The sequence below is a fragment of the Malaclemys terrapin genome, chromosome 8, assembly GCF_027887155.1.
Source record: "Malaclemys terrapin pileata isolate rMalTer1 chromosome 8, rMalTer1.hap1, whole genome shotgun sequence".
NCBI lineage: Eukaryota > Metazoa > Chordata > Testudines > Emydidae > Malaclemys > Malaclemys terrapin.
The window spans coordinates 42936458-42946248 of NC_071512.1; the positions used below are offsets into that span (position 1 = coordinate 42936458).

Below are 9791 nucleotides of genomic sequence, written 5' to 3' on the forward strand. Positions count from 1 at the left end.
GAGATGTCTGGTACCTGCTGATAGTCTGTGTGTGTGTGTGTGTGTGTGTGTACGTGGGAGGGCAATTTAAAGCTTTGCCTCCCCCAACAGCTTAAGTCATGCCCCCCCCTTGCTGCAGCTCCCAGCTGTTTGCTGCTGCCTCTCCCTGCAGCTGCAGTTTGCAGCTTGCCAGCTCCACAAACTGCTGCACAGGGAGGAGGCCTGGCTGGCAAATCCTGGCAGAAATAGGAGGGGCACGTGACACCCCCCCTCCATGTTACCTCTGGCAGGTAGCATGTGGGCCCAGATGCCTCTCCAGGCAGAGCTCAGGAAGCAGAGCAGGATCACAGCCAGGAAAACCAACCTGTTAAGGGCTTTACCCACCACCAATGCCAATTGAAAATCAATTCATCATGTCCTAGAGAGATGCTGTAAATAGGGTTGCTACCTCCAAGATGCAGAAAAACTGGCCACAGGTCACCTGCCTCTCAGCCCTCAAGGGTCCCCCTCCTTTTCCCTCCCATGAGCCCCTGTCTCCCCCACCCCTCTCTTTATACATCCCTGCTGGTGAGCCTGGGTCCATCCTGCTTCCCAGTCCCTAGTCCCAAGAGGAGCCATTGTGGTTTTGGCAGGTTGAGGGCCCAGAATGCAGAGCAGGGCCCAGATGCCGTCTGTGCTCCCAGCCTTGTGACACACATGCACATTAGTCAGGTAGTTACAAGATCACTGTGCAGTTGCTTACAGGGACCATTGGTCCCAAGTGACATGCCTGCCCCCTGCACATTACATCTTTTCACTGGCTGCTGACAAGGCAGAGCAACAACCAGCCAGGCCAGTTAAAAACCAGCCAGGTGGCATGCCTAACTACAAAGGATGCAGGGCAAGCATAACAGGAACATGGTAGCTCATGCCATCACTAGTTCAAGGCCCAGTAACAGTTACAGAACCCATTAATCTGCTGGTAGGACTGGTGTGTGGGGGTGGGGCTAGTAAAAGACATTGGATGTGCATCTCATATTTTACAGGAAATAAACCTTCAGGCTGGATCCACGGGACAGCTCAGCTTGGAGCCAGAGCTGAGATGTTCTCTCAACCCATACTCGTATCTCTAGCTCTAAAATACTGCTTAAAAGTCACTTTGGTGCTGGTGAGACAGGTCCAGAGCCCACTCTCTAGTTAATTATAAATGGAGTGCAGACAGTCCTAGTGCAAGCTCCTTTCCAACAACCTACCTTAACCCTGCCCTAGAGGAACCATTTTTGGAGTCACATTCCAGGGTCCATTCAGTCTGTGCCCTTTGTATTGAATAAATAGTGTGGGAAGCTAGTCATGATGGTAGTGTTTGTAACATGGACATCTATCTGCTGGGAACTGGATTAAAACCATCCAGGCCATTAAACAGTAATCAGCTGGTGACTCAAAGAGTTTGAGGCAGAAGGGACCATTACAATGCACTAGCCTGAACTCCTGCATAGCATAGGCCAAAGAATCTCCATCACTCCACATCTGAGACTCCTACAGCCCTGAGAACTGGTGGAAGATCCCTGTTATGTTCAGGGCATACAGATGGAGAATTAGAAATGAGACATAACTACTCTTGCTGGCTTGGAAGATTGCAATGTAACATTACTTTATTTCTAGGAACACAGAATCCTAACCCACAACCACAAACAGAGACAAAACAGACTTCTCCCTAGGGCAGAGAGGCACAACTCACTCACCTTGTTCTAGCCTGGCTCTTTTGCAGACTGACTGCTCAAGCCCCAGATCACATGCTTCCCTACAGAGCCCCTAGACTGCAAGGAAGACCAGCAAACCTCTTACAAACATAAAGTGATAGTTTGCATCAGTTCTCCATACAGCGCAGTCCTCGTCCTCCAGGTTATCCAGTCTCCACTAAAGTAGGCTTGCTAACCTAGTGAGGAGGGCTTTAAACTAGGTTCACCAGGGGAAGGAGACCAAAGCCCTGAGGTAAGTGGGGAAATGGGATCCTGGGAGGAAGCACAAGCAGGAGAGCATAAGAGGGGAGGACTCCTGTCTCATACTGAGAAAGAGGGATGATCGATGAGTTATCTTAAGTGCCTATACACAAATGCAAGAAGCCTGGGAAACAAGCAGGGAGAACTGGAAGTCCTGGCACAGTAAGGGAACTATGATGCGATTGGAATAACAGAGACTTGGTGGGATAACTCACATGACTGGAGTACTGTCATGGATGGATATAAACTGTTCAGGAAGGACAGGCAGGGCAGAAAAGGTGGAGGAGTTGGGTTGTATGTAAGAGAGGAGTAGGACTGCTCAGAGCTCCGGTATGAAACTGCAGAAAAACCTGAGAGTCTCTGGATAAAGTTGAGAAGTGTGAGCAACAAGGGTGATGTCATGGTCGGAGTCTGCAATAGACCGCCAGACCAGGGGGATGAGGCGGACGAGGCTTTCTTCCGGCAACTAACAGAAGTTGCTAGATCGCAGGCCCTGGTTCTCATGGGAGACTTTAATCACCCTGATATCTGCTGGGAGAGCAATACAGCGGTGCACAGACAATCCAGGAAGTTTTTGGAAAGTGTAGGGGACAATTTCCTGGTGCAAGTGCTGGAGGAACCAACTAGGGGCAGAGCTTTTCTTGACCTGCTGCTCACAAACAGGGAAGAATTAGTAGGGGAAGCAAAAGTGGATGGGAACCTGGGAGGCAGTGACCATGAGATGGTCGAGTTCAGGATCCTGACACAAGGAAGAAAGGAGAGCAGCAGAATACGGACCCTGGACTTCAGAAAAGCAGACTTTGACTCCCTCAGGGAACAGATGGGCAGGATCCCCTGGGAGAATAACATGAAGGGCAAAGGGGTCCAGGAGAGCTGGCTGTATTTTAAAGAATCCTTATTGCGGTTGCAGGAACAAACCATCCCAATGTGTAGAAAGAATAGTAAATATGGCAGGCGACCAGCTTGGCTAAACAGTGAACTCCTTGCTGACCTTAAACGCAAAAAAGAAGCTTACAAGAAGTGGAAGATTGGACAAATGACCAGGGAGGAGTATAAAAATATCGCTCAGGCATGCAAGAGTGAAATCAGGAAGGCCAAATCGCACTTAGAGTTGCAGCTAGCAAGAGATGTTAAGAGTAACAAGAAGGGTTTCTTCAGGTATGTTGGCAACAAGAAGAAAGTCAAGGAAAGCGTGGGCCCCTTACTGAATGAGGGAGGCAACCTAGTGACCGAGGATGTGGAAAAAGCTAATGTACTCAATGCTTTTTTTGCCTCTGTCTTCACGAACAAGGTCAGGTCCCAGACTGCTGGACTGGGCAACACAGTATGGGGAGGAAGTGACCAGCCCTCTGTGGAGAAAGAAGTGGTTCGGGACTATTTAGAAAAACTGGATGAGCACAGATCCACGGGGCCGGATGCGCTGCATCCAAGGGTGCTAAAGGAGTTGGCGGATGTGATTGTAGAGCCATTGGCATCCTCTTTGAAAACTCATGGCGATTGGGGGAGGTCCTGGATGACTGGAAAAAGGCTAATGTAGTGCCCATCTTTAAAAAAGGGAAGAAGAAAGATCTGGGGAACTACAGGCCAGTCAGCCTCACCTCAGTCCCTGGAAAAATCATGGAGCAGGTCCTCAAGGAATCAATTCCGAAACACTTAGAGGAGAAGAAAGTGATCAGGAACAGTCAGCATGGATTCACCAAGGGGAAGTCATGCCTGATTAACCTAATTGCCTTCTATGAGGAGATAACTGGCTCTGTGGATGAGGGGAAAGCAGTGGATGTGTTATTCCTTGACTTTAGCAAAGGTTGGATATTAGGAAACACTATTTCACTCTAGAGGCTACAAAAACAGGTATCTGCTGCTTACAGACACAAAGACACATCCTCTTAAAGGTCACTCACATGCTCTTGTGTTTAAAATACAAAATCCCATGTGACATTTCATTTTAACTCCTGTGGTGAAGTGTGCTCCAGTGCTCACAGAAATACATCCCACTCAGGCTCACCCCAGGAGATGCTAAACAGGCCACAAGACTTGCACAAAGAGGTGCCACTGAACCAGTCGCTGACCTGAAGAAGGTTGGAACCAAGGAACTGCTCTGTTTCTGAAATAAACCAGTGTGTGCTGATGCATTGGGTACCATTTCAACCCAGGCTGCAGTTGGAAGCCCTCACCTAGTAGTTAGCATGAATATCATAGAATCATAGAATATCAGGGTTGGAAGGGAACTCAGGAGGTCATCTAGTCCAACCCCCTGCTCAAAGTAGGACCAATTCCCAACTAAATCATCCCAGCCAGGGCTTTGTCAAGCCGAGCCTTAAAAACCTCCAAGGAAGGAGATTTCACCACCTCCCTAGGTAACCCATTCCAGTGCTTCACCACCTTCCTAGTGAAATAGTGTTTCCTAATATCCAACCTTTGCTAAAGTTTTATGGGCAGTTGAAAATGGGAGCACGTCCACTGGGAGGCCAACAAAAATGACATAAGGATATCCTCAAAACTCACCTAAAAGCTGTGTCAACTTGGTCAAACTCATGGGAAGTTGCTGCGGCTGATAGATCAGGAAGGCTTGGGCTGAGGGTAAAGCCAACAAGCAGAAGAGAAAAAGACAAAGAGAAGCAGGAGCGAAGAAAGCAGTCTGTGGCAAAACCATGAAGCCACGTTTTCCCAATGTGCAGATGCATCTTTGTATCCCTCATCAGTTTGCATTCACACAAGAAAACACACTGAAACAAATAGACTCTCCCATGTTGGCTATGATGGGTGACTCCTATGACAAAACAAAGCTATCCTAAAAGCAAGCATTATAAACCCAGGACATTCAGAGTTAAGACTGTGTTTCCTTATGATATGGAGATGCACAATTAAGGTACCAGTACAACTGTAACTCTGCCCTGTAGTGAAGCCATGCCATAACTATACAATTATGATGAAAGTGTGTGGTCCCTGATTAGTTTTAGCCAATCTTTAGCCCCATATGATTTTTTCCCTCATGGGCCTCAGTCCCACTGAGCAAATGGGAGGATGCTGCCATTCTGAAAGCAGTCCTATGGAATCCATAGTATGTGGTCATGTAATTACAGATTGTATCGTTGTGCATACACAAAACTAACAAACAAAGATAGCCCAGGCAATGTTAACACTGGCATTTCCTATCGTGGTGGTGCTTGACTTTACAGCCTTCATTTCTTCTAACTCTGTTGTTTTGTATGTAATTTCCTAGGCTTTTTAAAGTGGATACATGTGGGAAAAGCCAACTCTGTTATGTCCACTGTGACACTGTCCTGCCGGGATTATCAGCAAAATATGAACCCTTGATTTCCAGCACTTCAAACATGTTAGCTGAATAAGCCATTTTATCAGCTTGTAGAAGCCAAAGGCCTTTGTGGCCATGCCACTAGAGGGGGACATGTAACACAGTGAAGCAGTGGGAAATATCAGCTCTGTTTTACGGACGTCAGATCCGAGTACAGAGGTTTGGCTGGTGATTTCTAGGAGACAGTGTGGCTAAAACCGAGGCCTGCTAGAGAAAAGATCTGTGTTCTTCTCCAAGCTCTACCTGAGATGATTGCATAAAACATTGCAGGAGTGCCTTCTATTCAATCGTAGGAGAGGAACTTTCTAGGGTGGGCCCAAGGCCTTGCTCAGGAATCCCACTTCACAGCTCTTAAATATTAACAGAAGTGCAGCTTGAGATCCTGATGTCCTGTCTAGGGTTGCCAGGCATCCGGTTTTCGATTGGAACACCCAGTCAAAAAGGGACCCTGGCGGCTCCAGTCAGCATCACTGACCCGGGCCATTAAAAGTCCAGTTGGCAGTGCAGCAGGGCTAAGGCAGGCTCCATGCCTGGCTCCACGGGGCTCCCGGAAGTGGCCAGCATGTCCCTATGGCCCCTAGGTGCGGGAGCGGCCAGGCAGGCTTTGTGCGCTGCTCTTGCCTCAAGCACTGGTTCCACAGCTCCCATTGGCTGGGAATTGCGGCCAATGGGAGCTGTGGGGGCAGGGTCTGCGGCCACGGGCAATGCGCAGAGCCGCCTGGCCACCCCTCCACCTAGAGGCAGCAGGGACATGATGGCCATTTACAGAACCACCTAAGGTAAGTGCTGCCCGGAGCCTGTGTAACCCATGTGCCTATTAGGGAGTTATCTCTTTAAGAGACTCATGGGGGGAGGAAGAAGTGAGTTGTGTCTGGGTCATTGTTGCTAGGCAGATTATGCACTCCACATCCAGAAGCTTCTGGAATTGAGTGTGGTAGTTTTGGGTCTGCTCCAATAGGTTCCCCCCTGGGGTCAGACTCCATGAGGGCAAGCAGTCAGGGCAGTGCTTTCCAGAAGGTCGTGTGCCCTGTGTGAGTTTGGAGAAGCTGCCCAGGAGCACAAAGCAGGCTGTTGTCCCTAACTCTGAAGCATTTTGCAGCAGGTTAGTGATATTGTTAACCCTCTAACAGGGAAGCATGGACAATGTTAATTATAGGAAGGGGAAATTGGGAAGGAAAAATAACTTCTATTTTTAATTGTACGCTTTGAATGATGTTTTGATTTTAGCCAAATTGTTCTAGTTAAATTATCTCAACTAGTCTGAGTCACCCAGCTTTTCTTTAAATGTAGCAATGGGGAAAGAGCCATTTATATTTTGCTATTCTCAGTTTTGTATTTTCTTGTAACAGGTTTTTCTTTAAATCTATACACTTGTGACTTAACTGAGTGGATGGTTAATCAGTTAGCTGACTGGCTAGCAGTGATTTCAGCAGAGGAAGAGTCTGCCTGGATTCCAGCTGAAGATTCCTACAAGCAAGTGGAGGGAAGATATTGTTTTAGACTCAATAGACTGTATAGATTTGGTGATCAAAGACTCTAATTGAGACTTACGTGAACAAAACCTAAGCTTTTGGGAACTTTCAGTTTCTTCTTCCTGTATTTCTGTGGGGACTGAACTGTTCAGATTTAAATTTGTTTTTTCTTTGTTTATGTATAACTATGAAGGTAATGTCTGTGGATTATAAAATAGCCATGTCATGCTGTAAAAATTAGATTATAAAATCTTAAGATAAAGAAACAAATAAAGTTATTTAATTAAATTCATTTCTTTAGTTCCTTTTGGGAGTTGAATATGGGGAGGTTAACCCTGTGAAATCCTTGCTGAAAATCCTTAGAGACTGAACTCTGGATCTCCAGCTACTCTTCTATGGAGTTGGGATTTTTTTTAGGCACTGGAGAAGGGTAATGAAGTGAGCTCTTGCCCACCCAAAGGTTACACTTGCATCTCGAATCCCCTCTCACAGCCCAACTCCCTGCCCCAGCCCTGAGCCCCCTCCTGAATCCAAACTCCCTCCCAGAGCCTGCACCCCAACCCCCTGCCCCAGCCCGGTGAAAATGAGTGAGGAGGGTGGGGGAGAGCAAGAGAGTGAGGGCGGGCATGGAGTGAGCGGGGGTGGGGCCTTGGAGAAGAGGCAGTGAAGGGGTGGGACCTCCGGGAAGGGGCGGTGCTGGGGGCAGAGAAAGGGTGTTCGGTTTTCTGTAATCAGAAAGTTGGCAACGCTAGTTGAATGCATCTTCTCCTGGGACAAAGGGTAACTTCACAAAGTATCATAATCCTGTATTTTGTTGGTGGCCCATCCTGAGGTTCCATTCTCAGTGGCTACCTCAGAATCACACATGAGGCTAAGGGGGTCCCTGCAGCACTCACAGTGCAGCTGGAATGGTCAGAGAATTTGGGAGCAAACCTCTAGCATATTCTACTGAGCATATGCAGATGGGAATTTTTGGAGGCATGTAACATGGCCAAATCTTAGTGGACTTTTCTAGTGACAGCAAAAACCACTTGTCCAACACTAGCACTATGCTCCTGCCAACTTTCATAATTCTGCTCCAAATCCCTGAAGTGTTGGAGAACTTCAAGAAGTTGCCAGAAGAAGAGGTTACTATAGGGAAAATGATTCTTTCCCCCCAGCTTTGTTCTCAGAAATGGCTGAACTGGTTTTCATTAAATTTTCCCAAAAATTTTAACATGAGATAGAAAACAAACATGGATGCTTTCAGCCCGAACAATGAAAGTTTGGCACCGGGAAAGGAAAGCGTTAAGCAAGCTTTACTGTGGGTGTTATCAGTGCCTGCTCTGATAAAAGGGTTTTGTGGCCTGTGACCTGAGAACAGAAGTTCTGAGAAGATGATGTAGAGAATCCTAGTGCTTGTGACTCTTCCATTGCTAAAGGAGAGAGCATGGGTTCATGGTGAGGGAGTGTGGTCTGCTATTTAGAGGGAATGAGAAATCAGGTGTAACCCACAGGCCATGGTATGTTTCACAGCCTCTGTCAATTGGACTCAGAAGGGGGTGTCTCTCTCCTATAGCCAGCAGCTAGAAAGGCTGCCTCTTTAACTCATGCTGTTGTGACTTCTGCTTCAGAAGCCCCTAGTTCAGTCTCCAGGGTTGGCCAAGATGGTGATTGTCACCATGGCAGCTTCTGATCCAATCTCCATTAAATCTGCTGCGTGACCCTGCACAGGTAGCTCCTGTAAGCAGGGTCTCAATGAACTCTCCCCGACAGCTAGCTGGGAGGGGGAGAGACTTCAGGAGCAAACTGTATTTATATGAACACACCTATTCTGCTTAGATATCCAGCAGATAGAGCAGTGTTGCTCAAAGTAATCAACTTTGGCTGGTGTTGGGTTACAAATCACTTTTGTACTGAATGCAGGGGAGTGAAATGTGGTTATCAATAGTGTTAGTATTGTTTGAATAAAGGGGAGCAGAACTGTGCTTAACCTGTCCCAGATGAGGGGGTCACCCTCAGCTGAAAGGACCTCATTAAGCCAGGGGCTTGAATGTCAGACCCCTGTGAAAGTAAGGGTGGGGGGGACACAGGTGTCCCAGCCAGGAGGTGTGCACTCTCCCTAAGGGTACCTGGTCTGGTTTAACCTGTTTCTCCTCACTGGAGCCTTTATTTTAAGTGCTTAAATGAGAACTGAAATCACTTGTAGTGGGACAGCATTTCTACCCAGGCTGCTAAAAGCTGGCAATCACTAAGAGACTGACCTGCAGAAGGTAACTGAAGGTCAGCTGTGGGAGCAGCAAGCAATCAGCCGGCAGGATCAGAACAAGTGGCTGGTAGGGCGGCTAGCAGAGAGGAACCGTGGCTGCTGTGGTGGCCAGTGGAGAAGAACTAGCCAGAGCAAGTGCTCAGATGGAGGAACATGCAAGGTGCCTTCTTCCCCAAGTGGGAAGTGAACTCATACAGATACACCTCAGAACCCTGGGTCCTATCTGACCAAGGACAACCACAGTGAGTGGGGCATGGTGAGGAAGCAGAGAGGGGCACAGAAAAGGAACTGTTGGTTGTAGAACTCAAGAACATGAGGCGGAAGGCACTGCCCCACACACTCTGGCATGGGTGTCCTGCTCACAGCTTTAGGATTATGAATCCTACTTGTGGCATTTTCCCTAACTATTGTCAGGTGACTTCCCTACTTTCATTAAGTTTCTTTTTTACACTCAGATGCCGTACTTGCGAGTGGGGAAGTATTGCCCTCTCAGAGGTGTCCAGGGGTGGTGTGTAATTTTCCCAGGTTACTGGGTGGGGGCTCAAGCCGGTTCTGTGTTTTATTGTTGAAGAGGAACCCCTGGGTATTGAACCCAGCCCTGGTTGCTGCCGGATCCACCTGGCAGAAGGGTTACACTATTTTTCTATTTCATGCACCATTTTCCCCATCTGAATGTCTCTGCCTCACACAAGGTTGTGGCAACAACTGTTTGTAAACCACTTTTGTCTGAGGAGTTCAATTAATGGGGGGCATGTCAAGATCCCAAGGAGATTTTTGAAAACACTATTTTGGATGTA

The 9791-nt window shown here is 47.6% G+C and overlaps 1 long non-coding RNA gene across 1 annotated transcript; it reads left to right on the forward strand.

The window, feature by feature from the left end:
• The first annotated feature begins 4567 nt into the window (after positions 1–4567).
• On the forward strand, positions 4568–7034 carry LOC128842408 (uncharacterized). The gene is made up of 2 exons (XR_008445985.1): positions 4568–6376; positions 6624–7034. It is a non-coding gene; the product is annotated as an uncharacterized LOC128842408 (long non-coding RNA).
• The last annotated feature ends 2757 nt before the right edge of the window (positions 7035–9791 follow it).